General features: G+C 39.8%; 1 long non-coding RNA gene and 1 other non-coding gene across 2 annotated transcripts in view; one reads left to right on the top strand and one right to left on the bottom strand.

Annotated features, from left to right (window-relative positions):
• LOC114571660 (uncharacterized) overlaps positions 1-14,468 on the top strand; it is an 88,392-nt gene extending 73,924 nt beyond the window's left edge. The window contains exon 4 of the long non-coding RNA XR_003694697.1: positions 14,403-14,468. This is a non-coding gene — a long non-coding RNA (uncharacterized LOC114571660). The remainder of the gene's footprint in view (positions 1-14,402) is intronic.
• Positions 14,469-24,131: 9,663 nt separating this feature from the next.
• Positions 24,132-24,203, bottom strand: trnae-uuc (transfer RNA glutamic acid (anticodon UUC)). Its single transcript has one exon. It is a non-coding gene; the product is annotated as a tRNA-Glu (tRNA).
• Between the last annotated feature and the right edge of the window lie 363 nt (positions 24,204-24,566).

The raw sequence follows: 24,566 nt of genomic DNA, 5'->3' as shown, positions 1-24,566 counted from the left end.
CTAAGAGCGGTGCTTTATTTATTCATCTGCTTTACCTGGGAAATGTGACAGGTTCCGCAAGGAACATTGTGGCTTTAATGTGTTGTTTAAATGCATTCAACTAAAGGTAGAAGCCTTCAGGATTTACTAAATGTCACACACTGTACTGTAGCTCTCAGAGGGAACAAGTGGCTCACCACTTGAGATAATGAAAGAGGTTTCAAAAAACTGCACTTGAATTGCAGCTCGACTGGTATACAAACTGTGAGACGTTTTCTATTTTATCTCTACGCGGGGCTAAATAAAAGCATCAACAGCTCTCAGGATATTCTAATTACTTATTATAGGTTTATACAGACCTGCTTGTTTTTCTGTGACATTTTATGAGAGCCACTTTTCCTGAAATAAGACCTGAAATGTTTGAGGCAGATTATGATGACATATTGCCAATAAGGCCTTTTTTGTGATAAAATAACAATTAATTTGATAATAACAAAACACAATTGAAAAGGCGTAGAAGGTGCAATAATCTAACAACACATAATTATCCAAATAATCAAACAACACAACTTATGTCACAATTTGCAGCCATAAAATTCCTTCATGAAAGTTTAATCTTAGCACCTCTGCGTAAAGCGAATCCCATCTTCATGCAATAGGACAGAGTTTGTGCGTCTTTGCAGTCCAACAATTAATGGTGTCTTTTTTAAAACCCTAACTGTGATTGTTTCCTTAATCTTAAAGCCGCATATTAGATTTTATGTTTTGGCCACTAGGGGGCAGTGGAACAAGATGACATCTTACCACCTTATAAAGTTATATGGCAAACGTGTTAGCGAACAGTAGCCTGTTTACACATGAGCAATTTTAGTATTCATTTGGAGTCCTTGTTTGTGTCAACCTGACAAATATAAGTCCAATATTCACTTTTCATTATATTATGAGTTTTGTGTGTGTGTGTGTGTGTGTGTGTGTGTGTGTGTGTGTGTGTGTGTGTGTGTGTGTGTGTGTGTGTGTGTGCGTGCGTGTGTGTGCGTGCGTGTTTGTATCTGTCTGATCTACTCCAATCTCGCCTTCTACTGGACCCATTAGCCTATTATTTTTTGTGCACATTTATGACTGTATGCTCAAGGACCTCTCATGGTTGGTGTGATGTACAATATTTGAAAATATTTTAATGACTTCTCTGTTTTATACCGTCATTGATTGCTGACTCCTCTTAACTGGCTGGTGGAGCAACATCTGCTTCAGTATTGAAAGGCATTTCCAGCAATCAGCTAGGCTAAAAACAAGTCTGTTGCAGGTCACATTTTGAACTTTGTAATGACTCAAACACTGACATCCATAGAAAAGTTTGGTCTTATTTTGAACAGGAGCATCTGCAGATTAATTCTATCCCGATATGTTATGCTAAAGTTAGGCATGAGACAAGAGGAATAAAACTGAGTTTTTGTTATCTTCAGCGCCTCCTTGACTGTAAAGGTCTTTTCTGATGGTAAGCGACACTTTGCCTGCCTACTGGCTTAGATTCGTAGGGTCTTACTGCGCTCTGTATGTGAATAGACAAGCAGACAAGCTTTTCACGAGTGAACGCGAGGTACTCAATGCGTGGTAACCATGGGGCTTCTGTGCACTACTGTATCCCTGCCGGTACAAATGAATGACATTAGTTGACTGTGGTATCATATATATCCCTAATCATAGCTAGATTGATAACAAAAGGTGGCAATTTTAGTCTTTTCTAACCACAGACTGTTATTGTTGAAAGCTAAAATTAGCTAAATTAGCATAGTCAGAATTCTATAGCCTATTTTAAGTTTAACATTACTCAACAAAACCATGTCTTTTTTATGTCCTGATGAATTTTTATAGCAGCACGAATGTGACAGCTTCACGGGATTGCGCCCGCTTGCCACCCCACCTGTCAGATTACCTGCGTCCCCCTACCTGCCAGCTCGCCTCTCATTGAAAATGAATTACTAGGTGCGTCAATCGCTCCCCATGTGAAAGACTTTGAGGGACAACTGAGTGAGATTCAACTCTTCTTAGTCAGGGAGAGGAGAGGGAGATACACCTGGCGGAGCTCTGCATTCTACTGTGTGCACTTTCTAGTTTAACGGTAGCTCTGCTTTGGTCTCCACCAACTCCTGAGGAAAACGTTGGCCACTAAATGTGCCACTGTCCCACCAGTTAGTCACTAGCTTTGTCTGTTTGTCATTTGGCCCTCGGCAGGAAGCGTACAGTGGGTTTATCAGAGGTATCACGCTAAAAAAAAACGCTGCTTGCTGCTAATGATGCTAATGAGAGCAGTGAACCAAAACAGTAAAGTTGCTTGCTGTCAAACCAAAATTATGAGCTGAAAGAATTACACAGTCATTTTATCCATTATTAATACAAACATATTGATTAGTTCACAGTGTGTTTTAGTTTATTTACCATAACCATTAATTTAACCTAACTGTAACCCAATATCAGCATTGAGTCTAGCGATAGTGTTGATCATCTCAGTTCAGTTGTCGCTGACTAGACAAAGACAATGTGTCCATATTTCTCCATAGCATTATGGCCAATATGATCTCTTATGTGGACTACAGTATGATAACCAACCGCAAAGCCAGCTAACCTGGTCTAGTAGTGAAGCCAACCTCAGGCCATGACTGATTAGAGGCCTTGAGAGTGAGATGTGCCATGAGGTCAGGAAAACAAATAATATCACCACCAATTTCCCTATTACGCACCAGGTACCAATCTTTGGGGGGGGAAGCATTAGATTCTGGCCCATCCCTGCCTATTGGCTGCAGGGCAGCAGATGATAAGGTCAAGACTCATAATGATGTCACATACCTTTAGGTACTTCAGATCAATATCGAGAGAGGCGCGTTATACCTGACAGCCAGTCAAATAAAGCCTGCCTGGCAAAGGAAGAAAAAAATGACTTGCTTTGAGATTGTCTCTTCTGATAAAATGAGATCCTCTCTCTGACGCTGCTTTTGGCAAAGATCATATCGGTGGACGCCTTTGTGATCTTTAAAACCAATGTGGTCACACGTGATAAAAAATATCCTCTAGATTTGACTGATCAACCTTGAATGACAGGATAAAAACTGTAAAATTGTAACTGCATAGTAAAGCATGGGTTAGTGTAAAGCGCTTGCAGCTGATGAGCATGGTTTCTGTAGGATAACGTTTGACACGACAGACGTTCCTTTGAGTAAAGCTGACCTCATATGACAACAAACGATGACGAGGAATGCAGCGTATATGTGAAGTTACACCTCAGAGCATGCGACTATAAAGAATGCGTAAATCAAGTGCTGTACAAGTGATTAATGTAGCAGGATGATTGCAGAATTCTGTCCAACCTGGGAGAACATTTCTTCTGCCTCTCTCATTAGTTTGACTGTCCCACGTGGTAATATATTGCTTGTCACTGGGTTGTCTAATAGTTGATGCTAATTGACCTCCTCTCCCCCTTTCTTCTGCACAAATGAAAAGATTTCCTCCATCCTGTGATGGAGCATGTCACAATCTGATCCGACAAATTAAAAAGCTCTCTGCTGTCACACTGTCATCATTCCAAGCCCTCGCCTCATCAGCTATAATGATCATTTTTCTACACTGAAACCACTGCAGTGCACTGCCAAACGCAATACGTAAGAGGGCACGGTGCTGCAGCTGCGCGATGTGTGATATATCAAAATGTTTTTCATCTGTGAAATCTTCAATATTGTTTATCTTGATCTATCCTTCAACCTATACATGTTTACTATCAAGAATGTTTAAGTTCATGCTCTCTAAATTTAAAATTTTGAATCAGTTAAACCAAGTACAGTTTATGTTTGCATACATTTTTGAAAAAAAAAATATGCAGCATTTATTATTTAGCAGAACTCCAAATTTACAGTAGGTTATATTTTATTTAAAGGCTTAAAAACATTACCAGTGTAACCTCCTCTTTAACAGCCTCAGATTATTTACAAATTGTCACATTCACCTGCCTCACACTGTCAACCTGAAAAAGATGCTTTTAGTCGACTAAAACAAGTCTTACATTCTGTTTATTAGAAATACACAGATCATATAAATAAAAGTGACATTAGCCTAATTTCTTAATCTCAGAATACTGAATGAACATTTAGACAAGACGAGCCTCTTTTCTAAACAGCTTCACAATAAATTCTATTCATTTTTGTGCCACTCTGCGAGGCCATTGGCCTGAACATGATAGCAACACGAAAGCTCGGCCACCGCACATTATTGGCTGCAGGGCGGTGATGTCGCTCATTACCTGCAATCAGCTGCCCCATCTGTGGCCAAAACAGAAATTGAATGTGGCATATTACCTGCTGACTTTGTGTGTATAACTTTATAATTTATGCGGTGTACCCATACTATTGACAAAAACGCAGGGCGGTGATCAAAGCAAGCCATTCAGGAGGTTGGACAGGGCCACGAAGACAGGGCCTGTAACACTAATGATCTTCAAACGCTCGTCTATTTCACTGGGAGCTATGCACAACTCCCTAGCAAGTCCCGCGTCCTCCCCCTGGAGGTAATTGTGCCTGGCTGGTTAGGTGACAGGTGTCAAGTGGCCCCTCCTCAACTGATTCATCTCGCTAAGCAGAGAGGAAAAGCCGATCTCAGGCTCTCCCTTTCTCTCTCTTTCTTTCGCTCTCTCTTTTTTGTAACCTCAAACAACTACTTTGTCATCACCGTGCCCTGATCACAGCTTTGTTTTTAATGACAGTGTTTGGAATGCAGTCACAGCTCGGTCCACAACTTGGTTCATGCTCTCCAAACTGTTCATGTTGTATCATGAGCTTTTTGAGCACAAATTAACATATAGTATGCATGTTTGTGCATGACAGAGAGAGAGCAGGGCTGCAACTGATGACTATTTAAAAAAATATATATTTATTTATTATTAATTAATTATTATTAATTAATTACTTAGTTATGGAAAAGGGGTATGATTAAAATACTTCTTCCTACTCCTTTTCAGACATGTCTATGTTGGCTAATGTTTCTTATTGTTTATTGAATGTTTTGCTTTGTTTATTTTTGATGTCTGAAATAAATGTCTTCATTCATTCATTCATTCATTCAATATCAGTTGAACTGCCAGTTCTATTTTTGAGTGAAACATGCCCTTAAAAATGTCTTAAAGCCCAATGTGATGTCTTCAGATCGCTTGTTTTTTTACACACAACCGCCAAAAGTAAAAAATACTCAGTTTAGTATCACATAAGACAAAGAAATGCAGCAATCCTCATAATTGAAAAGCTGGAACTGGACAATGTTTGGCATTTGTACCTAAAAAAAATACTTACCGGATTAATCAATTTTCAAAATAGTTCAAATCAAATCCGCTAATCTTTTAATTGGCTTATTCATCTTTAAGAGAGAGAGAAACAAAGTTGCTTACGAGACACGTTAGATGTTAGAACTTTGCGCCGTGGAATTGTAGTAGTCAACACCAGGTCTTCAGCTAACGATTGCTTTTCATTATCAGTTAACCTCTTAATTATTTTTCTGTTCAACAGATTTTCATAAAATGGCATAAAATAGGGAAAACCACCCTTGTTTTTTAAATGCCTTGAATGATTATAAGTTGTCAAAGTGTTCTGTTAATTGAATAATTGATTGACCAAGACATTTCAGAACTAATTATTCCTAATCCAACGTTCTTTTGAAGCCTGTGTCCTCTTTCTGTGCAGAATAACTGGTGAGAGTTTATTGAGTAACTGAGTGAAAACAATGCTGAACGTTGTTGACCACAGAGTCACTGACAGACAGGTTAGCACACAGGCCAAAAATCATGCAACCCAGTGGAGATGTGGAGAGAAAAATGCAGTGTGTGCGCATGTGTGTGTGTATGTGCGTGTGTGCGTGAGAGAGACACAGAGAACGAGAGCGAGACCACACCCTCTCCATGCCCGCCTGTCTAAGCAGAATCCCATAGGGACCTGCCATACACACGCTCTCTCACACACACACCCCAGTCATTAATTCCTGCTTTGCATCTCCACACCATGTAATATTTATGGGTCACCGCAGCTTTGTATTCACAAATGGAAACGCCAAGAGAAAAAAGGGAGAAGACACGATACCTCAATCAATCCTGTGAATAAGGTTCAGATTGTCACATCATGGCTTTTTTTCCCTCCACTAAGCCAGTGCTTAGGCAGCATTCTCTTCTTTGACCTCTAAACAAGTGTTTTGTATGACGGATTGTCAGACACAACCTTTGAGATGGAGTCATATTTAACTTCCTTAGAGTATAAAAAAAAAAAAAAAAAAAGCTCAAGGCAAAGGTATTATGAACGTGACAGAAAATTCCATAGCTGCAGAATTTGAAGAACAACAAAACTGCATTAGTCAGTAAAAAACAAATGCAGACTTAATACATTTTTGCCAGATATGACACCAGAGTATAAACGACATACAGCACTCTAGTACAGACATTTGCTGCTACTCAGAATCTCCACACTAATCAAGGGAAGTCTTTGGTGCATTTTTCCTCTTCTGCATCTGACAGATCATAATTGGGGGGCTTTTTTTCCACTTCCTAAGATGTTGCCTGAAATCTGTGATGCAACAGTAGGAGCTATACCCTTGCTGCCTTTCAAATCAACAGTGTTGTCAAAACAGAGCCCTGAGGAACCCCCAGTAGAGCATGGCTCACCAGACCCCTGTAGAGATTTGAAGACCACTTTGGAACTCTAATCCACTCAAAATGTGCTGATAATTTTCCTTGCCAGGACACTCTCTGCCTGGTGTCACAAGATTGGCCTCCCGGGAGCAGATCAGCCAATGATAACAAAGTAGCCAGATGTCTGGCGCTGGCAGAGTCCCAGAAGCCAGACAGCGGCACGCAGCAGCATCCGCTGTGGGCCACAGATCAAAGATACCTGAGAATTACTTATGGGCACAAAATATGTGTTGCTTACTCTACAGTTCCCATTAATAACAATCTGGGAGAATTTGTATTTCTAATTAACTCTTTTCTTTCGGCATACAAAGTGCTGTAGGTTGTCTAAGGCTGCAGCAGCAATTTTTTCGTGGCAACTGCGAGTCAACAACAGGAAGTCGGATGCAGCACTGTCTAAAGGAGCCAGATCAGCTTTAAATGCAGTTCTGAGGCTCAGAACACCCCCTGACTTTCCTCAATAAACAAACAAACAGTGTAAGAGTCAGCGTATTTAGATTTAATCATGCTGCATGGTGCCTCCTTAGACTGGCCCTTGATGCATACCTCGAAAGCTATAAGTGTTGACGTTGAACTGATTAAACTGAGGTGTAAACGTAATTAGCTATTTATTTCTTGGCTCATTCTTTTCTCTTAAATTTTGTCCTAAAACTGAGTAAGGGATACTTAATCTGTAAAGACCAGGCCCGTTACACCAGCATTCCCTGTACATTTACAAATCGTAGCCACTGAGCATCTGACTCACACTGATTCATACTTTCTACAAGATTTGAAGCCTTGGCTTGTTTTTCACCATGGTTGTTTGGGTTAGGCACACTGACATTAAGAAGCATTGCAGTTCCATGTTGTTTTCTCCTGCAGGCCCTGCACTTATTTTAGAGGCCCTCCATTTATTCCATCTTATGTGTTATGTTTAATACACAAATATTTAGAGTAGAGCCCTGACTTTGAACTGAAAAGAAATAGTTAAAATCTCTCTGCCTTGGGAAGGCATTTGTTGCGTTTTTTCATCTTTATGTGGGGAAGAGGCATATTTCATCTTGCGCACATTTGTGCATATTTTGTCAGGCTCACTATGTTCTAGTGCACTTAAAAGTCATTGTTCAACGGATGGATGATATGCATCCCATGCAATGTGTGTGTGTGTGCACACTGTATTGTATTAATTATTAAGTATAGAAAGTGTTGCTTCATGTCCGTATTTGATGGAGATCCCCCCCTCTCACACCCGCCACCCCTTCCCCCAATTATGTATATTACCTTTGCTGGTGCATGGTTCATGCAAATTTCCATTTGCATCGCTCTCTTGAATGTGCTATCTGCTGGCTGGAATCCCTTAAAGCCTATAGTGAATACTGCCCTTCATCAGATCTTGGTTGTGACATTTTCTTCTTGTATCTGTTATTCTACTATGACTCTCACTGTTTGAAGTGCACAGATGAACAAAAAAGCACTATTTTGAGGTTTCATTTGTTTTTGGCTTTTAATAGGCTATATAATTCTTGATTACCTTGCTGTTCCAAGGCCTTTTCTTTTCTATAATTTCTGCTCACTGTATATCCTCATTTTAGACAAAGGAATGCCTACCAACCCTAACACAGGCCTTTCTCTAAGGTGTTCTTGAAGCTGAGCATACTTGTGTTGGTTAAAACACAGCTGCCAATTAACAAATGAAGCAAAGATTTTCATCGGTTGTTAATAAATGATCAATTTTGCTTCATATCAACCTTCTCACTGGGAAGTAGTTCCACATAAATACGTCTTTTATGAGTGTATTTAAGGCCCTGCACCAACATCCAGTCCCAGTACATTTCAGGGTTACCCCAGGTCATTTTTTTAATGTCGTTTACTTGAAAATGTAACTTTAAAACAAGGCTTAAAACTGCCTTAGTGAGATCCTGTCTCCCAGCTCCGGCAGCTCATCACTCCTAAAACAGCCGCTCTCATCCACCCCGGCCCCGACCGTTATTAATGTGCGCTGAATAATTTAACAGGGTAAAATTACCATGCTCTTTTGAAAAGATTTTTGCCTACACAATTAAAGAGCATTATAGTGATTTTTAGTTGAACAAGAATTATGACTGTTTTCCCTCCTCTCTGCTACACTTTCTGGCTTCCTTGTTATGAGCTGTGGGTGAGCGGAGTTGTAAAGGCCTGCGATTCTCTGCTTCTGTCTGACTGCTAGGAGAGGTTGTGCTCCAGCCCTGAACTATACCATGACGAGCAGCTGATGGATAATGGATGAAGTAGTATATGTTCAACTTCCGACGAAAGGACCCCCATAATGGTCTGCTGGCTCCACTAAACATGGGCTATATTTGGGCTGTTAAAAAGCATGGTCTTTTTCCGGTGGTGTTAAAGGTGCCTGGATTGAGATAGCTACTCAAATACCACATGGCTGCAGGTGTTGGAAGGATTGTATTTAATAATCTTTGAGTTTTTCACAGAATCCCCATGCTAAGTCAAACAGAATTTATTAAAAAGGACAGTAATAGCTTGTTTTATGAAAGTTAGTGGGCTAACAGTACAATATTATACTGCTGTTGCATGCTATCAGCATCAGCAGGAGTGTTTGCCAGGCCTTCACTCTTATTCCATGCGGACAACTGTCCACATCTCAACCACAGGCCAACAATTGGCAGTAATTGGCACGTTTCCTTGGCTGTCCTGGGAAAGATCTGAGAGTGCATACGGCCACGGACAGGCTGCCCTCTCCACCAATTAGAGAGTTGTCTCCTCGTGGGGCAGGGGCTGGGGGAGGTCCACCTCACTGCTACCTTGTCTCTTGATCAAAATGATTTGTGGAGATCCTTTCCTCTCTTCCTCCTTGCCTACCACTCTCTTGCCACTGAGGTATTACTGTGTGTGAACTGCTAGTGAGAGTCTTCAGTCAAGGACCCCAACCAGCGGCTGACAGCCTTACAGTAGCAGTCAGTGGGACATTCACATTAGAGGTGCACTGACAGTCAGGCTGTGCAAGACAGGCTTCCCAATGAAAATGCTCCACACTTTGCTGGTGGTTTCCTAATACACTACTTGCTGGCTCTCCTCTCCATATGAAAGGTGGATGTGACGCTGAATTGGGTTTGGTAGAAGCTGGAGTTTCTCCGAATAGCTGAACTTGATTCTTTCTTTTACACTTTCTCTTGTTGCTAGTGTATTGTCCTTTTGTTGTTGTGTCTCCAGGCATAAGCAGTGCATTATAGCTGCATGGCTTTATTATGATGGCTTTGACGCAATGATGGCAAGTGTCTCATGTGGTTAGAAATGTGCAGGCCACACAAGGTACCATGGGACCCCAGTGCGAAGGATCACAGGCCTCAATGCATGCTGCTAACGCTCCCCAGTTTATGCCACAAGGAAGGCTGCGGAACCAACACCCAACCCCCTTATTCTCTCCCCTCTCGGTCTCTCTTGTCCTCAAAGCCTATGTCTCTTGGTATTTCACTTCAGTAAATATGAGGAGGCGAGGAGATGCTTCCTATACTCAGAAATATATGTCAGGCTACTGGGTTATGTTGTGTTGCAATGTGATGTAGAAGGCAACAAAGCAAGAGCGCTCAGAGAGAGAAAGAAACAGCCTTACTTATTCTCTTTAATCCATCGTGAGATATTCAGAACTAGGTTAAATTATACCTCACATTACCCAACACTTAGCTCATTTGAGCATGTAACAAGATCACTGTTTACACATGTGGGGCTAAAGCAACTAGCTAGAGTTTTTTTTTTTTTTCAGTCAACAATTAGCACAGGTAAACCCTAGCCTTCACCACAGGTTGACAGGCTCACCGTAAAGCAGCTTTATTTCCTGCAAGGACCTTTATGAAGGGGGCCTACCTAATATGCTGTCTGGCCCCGGGGCCTGTGGGAGTGTGGTTGGATTATTATGTTAATGTGTGTGCCTCCTGCCCTCTCCTCAGTCCCAGCTGGCCTCCCTGTCGTTAGGAAGTGCTTTGCTCTGACAGAGGAGTAATATGCTCCGTGATTGAGGGGCCAAAAGATCGAGCACTATGAGAGAGGGGCCACCACTGATAAGCATATGATAAAAGTGCCATTGTACGCGAATGCCTCAGAGACATGGAAGATGACTTAGCAATTCCTATGGATTTCAGTGGAGGAGTGAATATGTATAAGGACTGTGTGGTCTTTTTTGTGCAGCTGAATTTAATTGCCCATAGCATTATATCTCATGCCATGTATTTTATTCTACTTTTATTGCATGGACTCTTTCATTATGAGCCAGTGGCACATCCACCTGTAAATATAATGGCTCCCACTGAACAAGCTAAGGAGTGGTGCTTTTAATCATCCTGTAGGAATCAATATGAGACTAAGAGAAGATTCAGTTTGATGTAGTTCATAATATAAATAAAGCAATTAGATGAGCTCTAATTCTGAGCGCTGTCAGAAAAAACATTCAATCAAACCCATATTTTAAGATGTCAGAAATGCTACAGAGGAGCTTCAGTGGATGTCTGAGTGTCATTTACGTGCAATAATATGTAACACAGCCTTAATTGATGGAGAGTTGGTTAAGTCAGTGTAACTCCATCAGGAAAAATGACACTGCTCTGCCAGATGGCGTTACCCTGCAGCTCTATGTCACACACTCTCATTTAATCAACCTGACACAAAAGTAAAAAGAGAGGTGAGAGAAAAAAGAAGAAAAAAACCTAAACTTCTTTTGGCTTGTCGAGAAGGAGAAACGCCGGTTGCACTGCTTTGGATCCTGCACATAATTGTGTAAAAATGTCAGCCAAACAGAGGAAGATCTCTCCTTTTAAACACTTGTCTTTTTTATCTCGCCGCCTCAGGAGTGCTCGGGTATAGCTACATATTAGCTTTGTGTGGGCCCATTCACAAAGTGTATGGAGTGTTTGTGTTTTGTCGGGGGTTTGTTTTGTTTGCTTTTTAATCAAGTTCAATTTCGTCTCCATCAATACAAGCTCTTCCCACACCCTTCTTTCTCATGTCTGCCCAGATTATAATGTGTCTCTTTTTGCTGAGGAGCCTTCACTCTTGTTATTGTTTGTTCCCTTTTATGGGGCCCCAGCTGTAACGAGAGGAAGGGTATCTGTGGGTAATTGGTGGGTAAATACTTTGCCGTGACTAAACGTCAGAGCAAGAGAGTTTGTAACACAAGCACGTTGCTGTCTTTTGAGGAGAAGGCAAAGAAAGACAAAGGGTAAATGGAGAAGCCCTTTATGTTGTATTTTTACCTGATTTTCTTCCAGAGCATCAAACTAAATATCTTGAATCATTGTTTTCCTGGCTTCTCTTATATCAAGAAATTATTTTCAAAATGAAATATATATTTCGTAACACAATGCTTACCATTTGGAGATGTGACGGATTTAGGCTACACCCGTTTTGTTGACTAGGCGGAAAACAATTAGACGATTAATCCATTATTGCAACATTTTTATTTAATTATTGACATGATATATAAGCGATTGATCATATACATAATTTTTAGTAGTATAAACTCCAAACATTATCTGGTTTAATCTTCTCAAATGTGCTGCTTTTCACAGTTTTATACGGTTGTTAGTCTATATCCTTGACGTTCCACTTCTAGGATTGCTTCGATGCTGTAGGAAATTCCGCCGGATGCATGTCTTTTCGCTGATGTCTGTTTCCTTCGCTTTCTTTCTGTTGGAATTTTAAACTCTGGTGGATTTCTGAGGTCTATGGTAAACTGCTCCTCAGATCTCTGCAGGGTATATCCAGACAGCTAGCTAGACTATCTGTCCAATCTGAGTTTTCTGTTGCACGACTAAAACAACTTTTGACGTACACGTAGCACCAAGTTCCCTCCCGAGGCTTTTTTGCAGCGGCTCCGTGCGGAGCTTAGCGCTTCCCGTGACGATTTTGATTGGTTAAAAGAAATGCCTATGAACCAGAGCGCGTTTTTCTCCCATCCCAGAATGCTGTGTGGACTAGCAAGACCCTCCTCCACAGCGCTTTGGAGGAAGGTCTGGCAAAGAGTGGCTATACGGTTGTAAATGTAAATAAAGGACAGCAACTAATGATTATTGTCAGTATCGATTCATCTGCCGATTATTTTATCTATGAATTGTTAGGTCTATAAAATGACTTGAAGTAGTAAAAAAAAACGGCCATCCCAGTTTCCAGGAGTCTGAGGAAATATCTCAAAATGTCTGTTTTGTTTTCTTATACTGTTTCATCTACAGTGAATACAATATTTTGATTCCCTGATATCCATTTTGTATTACTTCAACATAAAAATAAAGATGACCAATGTTACATGATTTTACTCAACAAATAGAAAGTGCAGAAGTATGTGTCGTCTGCTTGAGGTTGGAGTGCAGTTTGTTCTGGAAACACATTTAATGTTTCTCAAGTATTAATGGCATTTGGCATTTATCTTGACCAGTATAAATGCAACAAATAAAAACCATCAGAGGAATGAAGAATAAATAACCAGTTTACAGTTTTTTTTCGATTGCTTAAGCACTATTTTGACAACAAGGACCGGTTTTTCAAAACACTAAACCCAATTAGCACAACCATACACCCAATTAGCAGAACACCTCAGACCATTTGCAAGATGAAACACTTGCAAAAACTATACACTAATTTATAAAAAACATATTTTGTTACCATATGAAACACACACGTTTCATATAACTTAATTCAGTTTGAACCGGTTACACACTGCTGTTGCTAACCTAAAAACATTTTTAACAATTCTACTTCTCAGTGATTAGAGTACTGTAAATGAAGTACACAGAGAAAGTGCAAATATACAATAAGTTCACCAAACTTAACACACACAGACCAATGCTGCAGACTGAGGAAAATATAATTTATTTCTCTCCATATACCCAAATCAGTCAAGAAAACATGTCCCAGTTTTCATGCTACTACAGTAGTGTGCATAACACTGTTAGCTCAGCAAACAACAGACAAACATAAAATACTGTATCCAGTAGAGGTTACAATTACAGTACAAAAAATACTGTAATACTAAATACTAAAATACTAGACTTACTTGCTGCATTTTTTGTAGTGCTTAAACCTGATTGGTGTGTCTACAATTAAGCAATCATGTGTTTGCGTACCTGATGGCTGTGTTTCACAGGTTGGCTCCTAGGTGTGGTCATTTGACAGTTTTGCTCCTTGAGTGTAAGGTTTTCATATAATTGTGTAATACTTTTGATTTAAGTATGTAAGCAATTGGCAAAAACTGTAATTTTGAAGTTGCATTCAATCAGTGGCATGGCTTTACTCTATATACTTATCAAGCCCTCTGAGGCACCATTAGGTTGACCTCCCTTTTCACTTATAGCCATTTAGATCCCTCCGGTTGTCACGTAAATGTCTTCTTTTTATTCAGAACAAGTGACTTTTCACTCAACTTTGGCAAAATGGAACAGGGGGCGCTTTGATTGTTACCCTGTCCTTTGTTGTTTGTTAAAGTCCTCGAGGTTTGGCAGCCATTGTCTTTATAAATTCAAAGCTGTGTTAAATGCGGCCCAGCTAATAACGGGGAGCCTTCAAACCCTCCATGAGATGATGCTGTCAAATGATGACATAAAAACGTTGCATGTAATCCCCCTGTGCAGACCCCGGGTGTAAATATGCCAGCTCCACCATTTTCACAGCGTTTACTCCCAGTTCAAACAACCTCTTTCCCTGCTCTCCCCCTTCCCTGAAAACACAATGACAGCTCTACGATATTCTCCTCTAGATTCCTTGGCTGCCTGTGACCAATGAAACAACCAGGAACAGATAACCTCCTTCATCCACATTGTGGGTAAGACACATCTCTCTTCTTCTTTGTGTCTGTGGGCTGAAACTTCTGCCACTCACACATTTTGTACTGAGCGTGCTCAGAATTTTGGGTGTGATTCTTGTAAATTAATTTGGTGATTTTTGAGCGAAGGATTAGTGCTATTTGTTTGCACGGTTGTATGTTTGTTCACACAGTATTAGACACTTGCTGTTGACTTGAAATCAAGTAGGCCTATATTGCACGCATACTCAATAGGAACCATATAGCTTATGTCTCTAATGCCTTAAACCAAATAACAGTAAACAATAATTTGAACTCCTTCATACAGAATATATATATATATATATATATATATATATATATATATATATATATATATATATATATATATATATATATATATATATATATATATATATATATATATATATATATATATATATGCCCTGAGAGCTAGTATTTGGTATTTGTTTGATGTTGTTGATGTAATTTTCCTGTCATAGCTGAGGTACATTTTAAACTAAAATAAATGGTGATAAATGAAAAGCCATTCATTACCTTAATCCTACAGAGAAACTTATTATATTTATCCTGGTGGGATTTGCCATTTTCATGTTGTGCCAAACTCTAATCACATGGGAAAGTGGTCATTGAGTAAGTTTAATAAGTATACTGACTTTGTAAAGCTCTTACTGGACACTTAAGCAAAATGATAGAATATACCCTCAAACGACATAAATTTGTCCCCAGACAAAGAGTCTGAATTCCATTTGCATAACAGTTTGTCTAAACATTCAGCAAAATTAAACTTTTCAGTGGTATGCATCACTCATGTGAGTATTTTTCTATGGTTACAGTAAGTTTGGGTTAACGGGACTGTGCCTCCATTCTAACCGAACCCATCGTGTGTATCCTTGAAGACTCAATAAATATAAAAAAAACTAATATCTATATATAATATAAATAAATAATAAATACATAATTGTATATGTGTTGAATGCATATAGTTTCTAAAAATACATTTGCAGAGCTGATTAATAAAAATAAAAGAATTTGAAACCTGCATTGTTTACATCCATGTTTGCTTGCTACCAGTCTTCTTCTTCCTTGCCTTGTTGGCATATTCTGCCTTTCTTGGCACGTTATCGCCAACAGCAGTCATTCATTCGTGTTTTTGTGCGCACACGCAGGATAATAACAGCGACCCACAAAACGTTGCTCCATAACGTTACTGGCTTCCAAAAACTCCACAGGGCACCTTTAAGTTGAGGCAACCAAAACTTATTGGTTAAGAAAAGGTTATGGTCATGGTTCAAAGAAACCAATGTTGACTTGTGATGCGACACAGGGTGGGAACCGCCCTCTCACTATGACCCAACCATCCACCTCAACCTCCTCCCTGAGAGGTTTTGCCGTGGCATAAATACATCATCCTACTTCCTCCTTTGCCACCTAGAAAGAAAGGTAATTTCTCTCATAACTGCAAGAGGTTGATTATTAGGAAATATCATATTTATTGTTCAAAAAAATCAACCAACTACCAACTGACAATGTTAACACTGGACTGACTTTAGTACATGTCATAATACATTTAGCATGTGGCACGATTATAATACTTTTTGAAGTAAATTAAGCACAAAAAACAAACAAATACTATAACTAAGTGCTAACAATATTAAACAATGTAATTAAATTGCAAAAATCATATACTCAGTAAGCATATTTATGATTCAATTAAAATTAGCATATGTGTCTCTCTCTATTCTGTAGCACTGCACAAGCACATGGCACATACTCGCCCCCACACACTATTTAACTGTCCTTGTAGACGTGACCCACACATGTTCCTCATCCATCCCTTGTCTCTGTCTAGTTTGGCTGCTCATCACGCAGCAATCCATACTGTGGCTTCTCATTTGCAGGCTCCGTGTTTTGTGTGGTCCCTCTTTTGCTTCCCATGGATCTCTCTGCAGGGAGCTGAGCTGACAGACTTGTCTGATTGATGTATTGGGGGGCGTCTCGTCAGCTATTGTTTTCCTCGACAGCGTTCAGTGGCTTCACTCACCAGCCTTATCTGTCCTACCTAGAGTACAGTATGTGAATGCGGATGTGTCAGATTCACTGTACTGCAGATGGTATCGGTTACGGAGGTATATGGGTCGCATGGCGACCTAAGAATTTACGTATCCTGTGAGCAGCAGCTAAAGAACGCTTTTGTCTGACATGAAGATTTAAGAGTTCAATTTCATTGAGGTGTTCTGTGAATTTGTTGGGTATGTGTATTTTAGCGGTTGCATTACATTGCCCCTCGCAACTTTTCTTTGGACAACTTTCCCAACTTCCATATCAAAAGAGTCACGGCTCCATGTAACGAGAGTATTCACTTTAAGACCATGAATAGTTTTCTACTAGTTTTAGTGTGTACCTGAAAACTTTCCCACAGAACTTTCCTCCATGTCAGTGTTGCACCCTTTGATAATCCTGCCCAAAACTCTTTAAATTCACAGGAGAATTCTTAAAAATTCTTGAAAAACTCCTCTCTGGCAGTAGATGTGTTACTGCCAACCCGTTCACCTGCTTGATAAAGTGGGCAAGGCTGGAAGGTTGGAGGGGCTGGATGTCCGATCACGGCACAGGCCATTAAAGATGAAGGACTGTGGTCAGAGGTAGAGGGGAAAACCAAGCCAGGCATGCGGACAGTGGGCGCTCGCACCCTCCCTCATAGCATCACAAACCAGGCCGACACTTCCCCCAGTAATGAGCAGGGGCCCAGACTATGGGGTCAATTATTCATACCGAGTCAGCTGGGAAAGATAGAGCGAGAGAGGAGGGGTGTTGAAGCTTCATCGAATCCTACAATTCTAACACACTCCGCAATGATTTTTTGTTGCAGCGCAGCCTCCATCAACCCAACTAATTCTAAGCCCAAGTCTTGTCTGGGTGGATGGAGTGTAACTTTAAAAGGCATACATGAGTGGCCACTCACTCCAGTGGCCATCCTGCAGCTGTAGCCTTGGCTACTCAGCCATTCTCTGGCCTCACAATTACTGTGTTGAAAGGACAGACATTGATCGTCAACACACTACAGCTGTTTCCAAGTAGTGTCATTATGCATACAGTAGACCATGTCGGGTCAGTTATCAAAGGGCATTACTCAACGTGGAGAGCCTCAGTGTCAAGTATTAGTCCTGCCTGTTTGTGCTATGTGTGGATTATGTTACTGAATTAGCATTTTAGATGCTAGATGAAGTGTAGTCTCTGCTGAAAATAATGGAGAAGGTCAAACACAAAAGGAAATGCTTCGTAATACTTAAGATCCTCAAGCTTCACAAGGGATCGTGATGGCAGTTTTCTTGTTTTTGTCAGAAACAAATGAGCATTTGATCATTGGCAGCGCAGCATAGAAGGATCAAACCTATTGAGATGCTCCCCTTCACAACCATTTAAGAAGACATTGATGGAGCAACCCATGGGAACAAGAATGACTCCTCCTTTCAAGGCCATTTTGCCATAACAGAAATTTCCATGTCTTCACATTTAGTGGCAATATCTCTGACGTCAGGATAATCCATTTAGGTGACAGATTGCTGAGCTTTTCACTTACAAGTTGCATATCGGTCTGAATTTTAATAGTTCACAAGTGCAAGGGGAAGAACAAATATAGTTCTTACTGTATCTACATGATTGATCAGAGTATGTACAGTGATGATCCATGTAAAATGTGAGTATCAAACAGTCAACCTCTGTAGTATGGAAAGCTGTCTATAAAAAGGCTGTAGTCTTCAGCTTTGGGTTGATTTTAATTGGATTTCAATGTGACCAAGAAAAAACATCAAAGCATCCATAGAAACTTTTCAGTCATGCAGCATAATCTACTTTTCTGTTGTCCATCCATATTCTGTTTTGTCCTGTATTTCTTTTGCAAAAGCTATTTGTATTTTAACAAAAAAGATTGCTGTTTACACTACTGCATCAGCGATGCAAGTGTCTATGAACACTTTAATAAAAACTTTTACAGTAATTTACAGTAGTGGCAAGTAACAAAGTACATTTTACTTTTGAGTACTAGTAATAGTAGTATTTTCATTTTCTGCCACGTACCACTTCTACTCTAGTACATTTCAGAGGAAAATGTACTTTTTACTCAACTACAGATATTTGACTGCTGGAGTTACTAGTTATGTTGCAGATACAAATTTTACATAAAACTTTCAATCAGCTTTAAAATGATTCGTCAATGCTGTAGGTAGCTTCATGAATAACCAGAACTCTGTAGCCGCTCCTCATCTGTGCTTGACGCAATCAGCTCGAAGCTACCTTAACATGTTGCATGTTGGGTAATGTAGGAGCCAGGTTTCAACTAGGAAGAAGAATCCGTGGAATAAAAAGGACGGCATCTCTGGTTCTGCTGCATTGATTTTGATACAGCAGAACTTTGAAACTGTTTATTGTGAGTCCGACAATGTTATAGAAGTGCAATGCTAAATCGCTGTAGTACTCTTAATTAAATGAACACTTCTTCCACCACTGGTAACTCGTCACGATTGGAATCCATTATATGTAATATAAATTCAAACTGACCATGAACACAGACCACACCTTTTAATCCTGCAATGTATTTGATACTAGAAAAATACTTTTTGGTTGGAGTATAACTTTAAATTAACCTACAATGGCAGTTTTATATATATATATGTTACAAATGATATTATTACGATCATAATTGTCCATGAATATTTTATAAATAAAAGGAGTTAAGATCCTTGGTGCATTCATTTACAAATAATGGACCAAATCATGTAATAAAACCAAACATTACTGTACCTCTCTCTATTAAAATGGGGTTCCCTCGCTACGTAATAGTATTATATATCTCTGCGTTCATACTGGAGGGCATGCTGTGTACATTGTGCTGCGAATGACTGTGAATATAGAGAGAGATCCATCAAAATCACATAATGGCCAACATCAAGATGTACCATGAAGTAAAAACACATGGAAAGAGGATGCCCCTCTTTATTAGCTGTCATCATTTCCATGAATATATGTGCAAATACTGTAAATGGCTAGTATCACACAGGGAGCAAATGTGTCCCTAAAGAAGCCGTTGAAATTGGAGGGTGGAAGGAGGAGAGGCAGTGTGCATATGTGTGTGTTTGAGGGAGAGAAAGAAACCGAATGGTGGGGGGTTCATGGATGAAAAATCATCACCAGTCCAAATGCAGATATTGTGGCTGCCTCACACTCTTGCCAGTGTCACCCTCCATTCGTCACTGTCCACAAGCCTGCCTCTCATTAAGTGGCCCCGCTCCGGCGACAACTTAATTTCCTTAAGAGGACCAGACACCTGATTCAATTGTGTGCCCATTACAGATTTGTTTTCCCTGTCTAGGCCTTGCTGGGACCACATGGCTGTGAACAGAAATACACTCCCACTATATTAAATGTTGTGGACATAATTCCCAGACATATGATTCATGTCTGCCTCCCAGGATCCATCCCTCACAATGCCCTTAGCTAAAATGGTGGTGGGTAGCTCCAGTCAGCTGGGCTGGTTCAGCTGCTGTAGACATTATATTATCAGTGTTGTCTATTATTCTTTTCGTTTAGATAGTTAACACTCGCATTTCCAGACGAGGCCTTCTAGTTTATATATATATATATATATATATATATATATATATATATATATATATATATATATATATATATTTGGTTGACTTCTCAAATCCGTCCGTGTTGATTTTTGTATTTTTACCTTTTTAATCAAGATCATTTTTCCTCATCTTATCAGGCTCATTGGTTTGTTATCACGTCATCATAAGACCCGGAGCTCTTCAATAATTCAGAAACACTTTTGAACCATTTCAACATGACTGTTCCTCAGTCCTCTGTCTTTGAAGATCAGACAGCGTAAGATGTTTTTATGCGCACGTCAGTGCGGCTGAGACTTCCATTGTCCATTTGACTGCTGGTCTCCATAGCTTACCTCTCACCTACACCTGTCAGTCAAACAGTAGTCGTTGGCGATCGGTGAGAAACAGCTTTTCCTCTTGTACATGGTTTAACTGATTGTTGCTGTAATTCTTCTGTCGTAGCTTTTATCCGCAAGGTGTGAGTACTGTATGTTTGATACCAGATGCTCACCCAAAACCACACAAAAGCCTCATGTATTCATTTATTTATGATTCTCTCTGTCGTTTTTTTCTTTCTTTTTTTTACACGCATCCTGCCAATTACCCAAAAAGTTCTCCTTTGAGGAGTCGTTTTTTTGATCGTCCAAATAGGATTGTGTGTGTCTGTGTGCATTGTTTAGTATTGAATGTTCGGAATTCTAAGATAGATTAACACCCACCACCCTCACTTTCTCTCACACACACACACACACACACACACACACACACACACACACACACACACACACACACACACACACACACAGTCAGAGTGCATGTTTTGCCTTAAACCTATCCAGAAGACACCTCTAAGATATAGAACTGCTGAGTATAGGTCTGTTCTCAGCAGCAAATAAAACAGAGAACAACTCAAAGTTATAGAAGCTATTCACTCCCCCATACTGCTCCCTTCCTGTGATGCTTTCCTGCTGATCCTGCTGAATGTGTTTGTGTTTTGTGTGTGTGTCCTTTGCTCTTATTGAAAGTATTGACAGCTTTACCAAAGCAAAATGATCCTGTTGTAAATTTCAAATGTTGCACATTTTATTTTTAGCTGTTCAGTTGACATTATAAGTAGGCGAGCATAAACTCATGCACAACTACTAAGATGGCGAGTATAACACAAAATCCAAGACTATTTATGCTGCACACAGATGGAACCAACTTTCTGATGATTTTACTGTAAATGTGCTTCAAGTTAAGCCACTTTCAAATCTAAATGAAAAAACTGTGCTGTTCTCCTGTGACTTCAATTCATGTGTTTCTCTACTGCACTTTTATTTCCTTTGTTAAATTTGAGGCAACTTATAACTTATTACGACACTGTACGGTAACTGTATTGCTGGTCTATTATGTTTTACCTATTTATGTTTTATATAATTGTATCTATTTTTTAAATCTATTTTTACTCTTGCTTATTTGATTTTATATACGTTTTTAATGTGTATTGTTTTTGAATGACGTTCTAATGCTTTTCTTTGCCTATGTGATCATTTTTATGTAAGGTAACATGAGGCCATGACATTTTAGGTGCCAAATCTGTGTTGTAAACACACTGCGACTGAATCATAATAAAACACTGAATTTCATTATAACAATTGAAGAATAATCTGTATTTAAAGTAACAATTTGACAGGGTCAATTGCAGGGTAACCAGATAGACACCCACAGGCAATTTATAGTTCTCGGTTCACCTGACCTGCATGTTTTTAAGAGTCTGTGGGTACAATCAAGAGACAGCTACACCAGCTGATTCTGTACATTTCTATTTCCACTACATTTTTTTTATTTTTCCAGTTTTTCTCTCCCTTTTTTTTTTTACACCCCCCCCAGCCCCCCATTCTGGTCCAGTAGAGCTCAGCAGCGTGTGTGGAGGAGTGTCTCCTGTTCCCCCTGTCCTCTCCCTCTCCAGGAGCATCAAAAGGAGGAGGACCCACGCAGGGTGTTTGAAGAGCCCACCGACACTCCCCTATGGGTGGTGAACTGGCAGATGCTCAAACCACACAACTCTATCTAGACGGGAGGAGCATCCTTCTCATCTGCTTTTGTAGCTTTCATTGGTTTCCCTTGCAGCCATGAACCAGACATTAGTTTCAACTGTATTGTCGTTTGTAGATTTGTATTCTTGCACATAACATGTCGTTGATTTTTTTAGAGTGCATCCTTCAGCCATGGTGTTATGACAATTTGTCCTTGGTTTTGTTTGTTTATAGATTGATTTGTACTCCTCTCCAGCCTTGTAGTTTTAATACTTTACCTTTAAAAGGTAGATTCACCCAATTATTTGCAATATTTCCTGTCGTATATCTAGTGGTATATAGAGATTAAGATTTGTGTTGTTTGTGGTGATTTATGCCAATCAGAACTGAAGGATAACACCCCCTAGATGCTAATTTTCAAGGGCTCTAAAACTATTCCCATATGGGACTGATATTTCAGATGGAGCAGGATTTCTTTTTTTCTTGAAAGACATGTTGCGGTTAAATGTTTAGCCATGTGAGCAGCGTAGCTCTAGGAATGTCAATATCGGTCTGTTAGTTGGTCTGAGAACTTTGGGCCGGATGGAAATATCTTAAATTATTTGATGAACTGGCATGTAATTTTGTGCAGACATTCATGGTCCGCAGAGGATAAAGCCTTCTGACTTTGGTGATTCTCTGACTTATCCTTTAGCAGCACCATGAGTTTCTGGGTAAAATGTTCTGACAGTTATTTGATAAACCCTCATACGTTTCATCTAATTTTCAAGGGATCCTAAAACTGCACTTCCCATACCGGGAGTTGAACCCAGGCTGTCTGGGTGAAAACCAGGAATCCTAACCGGACCACATGGGACTGATTTTTTCAAGATAACAAGATTTGTTTTTCTTCTTGAAAGACATGTTAAATGTTTGCGAGCAGCATAGCTTTAGGAATGTCAATATTGGCCTGTTAGTCGGTCTGAGAACTTTGGCCCAGATGGAAATATCTTAAAGCGCCCATATTGTGCTCATTTTCAGGTTCATAATTGTATTTTAAGGTTGTACCAGAATAGGTTTACATGGTTTAATTTTCAAAAAACACCATATTTTTGTTGTACTGCACAGCTCTTTCTCACTGCTGCAGATCTTCTTCACCTTGTCTCTGTTTTAGCTACAGAGTGAGACCTCTTTTCTTCTTCTTCTTCTGTACTATCTTTGATTGCCATCGCACATGCACAGTAGCTCAGATGTTGATCATGTCAGCTAGCTCCATAGACAGTAAAAGAAAGGTTGTTTCTCCAACTTCGGTCAGTTACAAGGCAGGATTAGCTGGGAGACTTCTTCTAAACGAGGGCGCACATGTAAGTAGTTCTTTTGTAGATTATAATGAACTTGTGTGTGTTGTAGCAGTGCTTTGCTATTGAGAACGATGTAGCATGCCAGCACTAACGCTAGCACGCTAATGCTAGCACGCTAATGCTAGCACGCTAACGTTAGCAATGCTAATATGGAAATATCTTAAATTATTTGATGAACTGGCATGTAATTTTGTGCAGACATTCATGGTCCGCAGAGGATAAAGCCTACTGACTTTGGTGATTCTCTGACTTATCCTTCAGCAGCACCATGAGTTTCTGGGTAAAATGTCCTGACAGTTATTAGATAAACCCTCATACGTTTCATCTAATTTTCAAGGGATCCTAAAACTGCACTTCCCATACCAGGAGTTGAACCCGGGCGAAAACCAGGAATCCTAACCGCTAGACCATATGGGACAGATTTTTTCAAGTTAACAGGATTTGTTTTTCTTCTTGAAAGACATGTTAACTGTTTGCGAGCAGCATAGCTTTAGGAATGTCAATATCGGCCTGTTGGCCAGCTATTTTGTGCAGACATTCATGGTCCGCAGAGGATAAAGCCTACTGACTTTGGTGATTCTCTGACTTATCATTTAGCATCACCATGAGTTTCTGGGTTAAATGTCATTACAGTTATCTGATAAACCCTCATACGTTTCATCTAATTTTCAAGGGATCCTAAAACCGCAGTTCCCATACCGGGAGTTGAACCCGGGCCACCTGGGTGAAAACCAGCAATCTTAACCGCTAGACCACATGGGACTGATTGTTTCAAGATAACAGGATTTGTTTTTCTTCTTGAAAGACATGTTAAATGTTTACGAGCAGCGTAGCTCTAGGAATGTCAATATCGGCTTGTTCGTCGGTCTGAGAACTTTGGCCTGGATGAAAATATGTTAAATTATTTGATGAACTGGCATGGAATTTAGTGCAGACATTCATGGTCCTACTGACTTTGGTGATTCTCTGACTTATCCTTTAGCATCACCATGAGTTTCAGATTTGAGGTTCTTAGTAAAATGTCCTGACAGTTATTTGATAAACCCTCACACGTTCCATCTAATTTTCAAGGGATCCTAAATCTGCAGTTCCCGGGACACTTGAGTGAAAACCAGGAATCCTATA

The sequence above is a fragment of the Perca flavescens genome, chromosome 2 (genome assembly GCF_004354835.1).
Source record: "Perca flavescens isolate YP-PL-M2 chromosome 2, PFLA_1.0, whole genome shotgun sequence".
Taxonomy (NCBI): Eukaryota; Metazoa; Chordata; class Actinopteri; order Perciformes; family Percidae; genus Perca; species Perca flavescens.
This window is presented reverse-complemented; position numbering and strand designations above follow the sequence as displayed.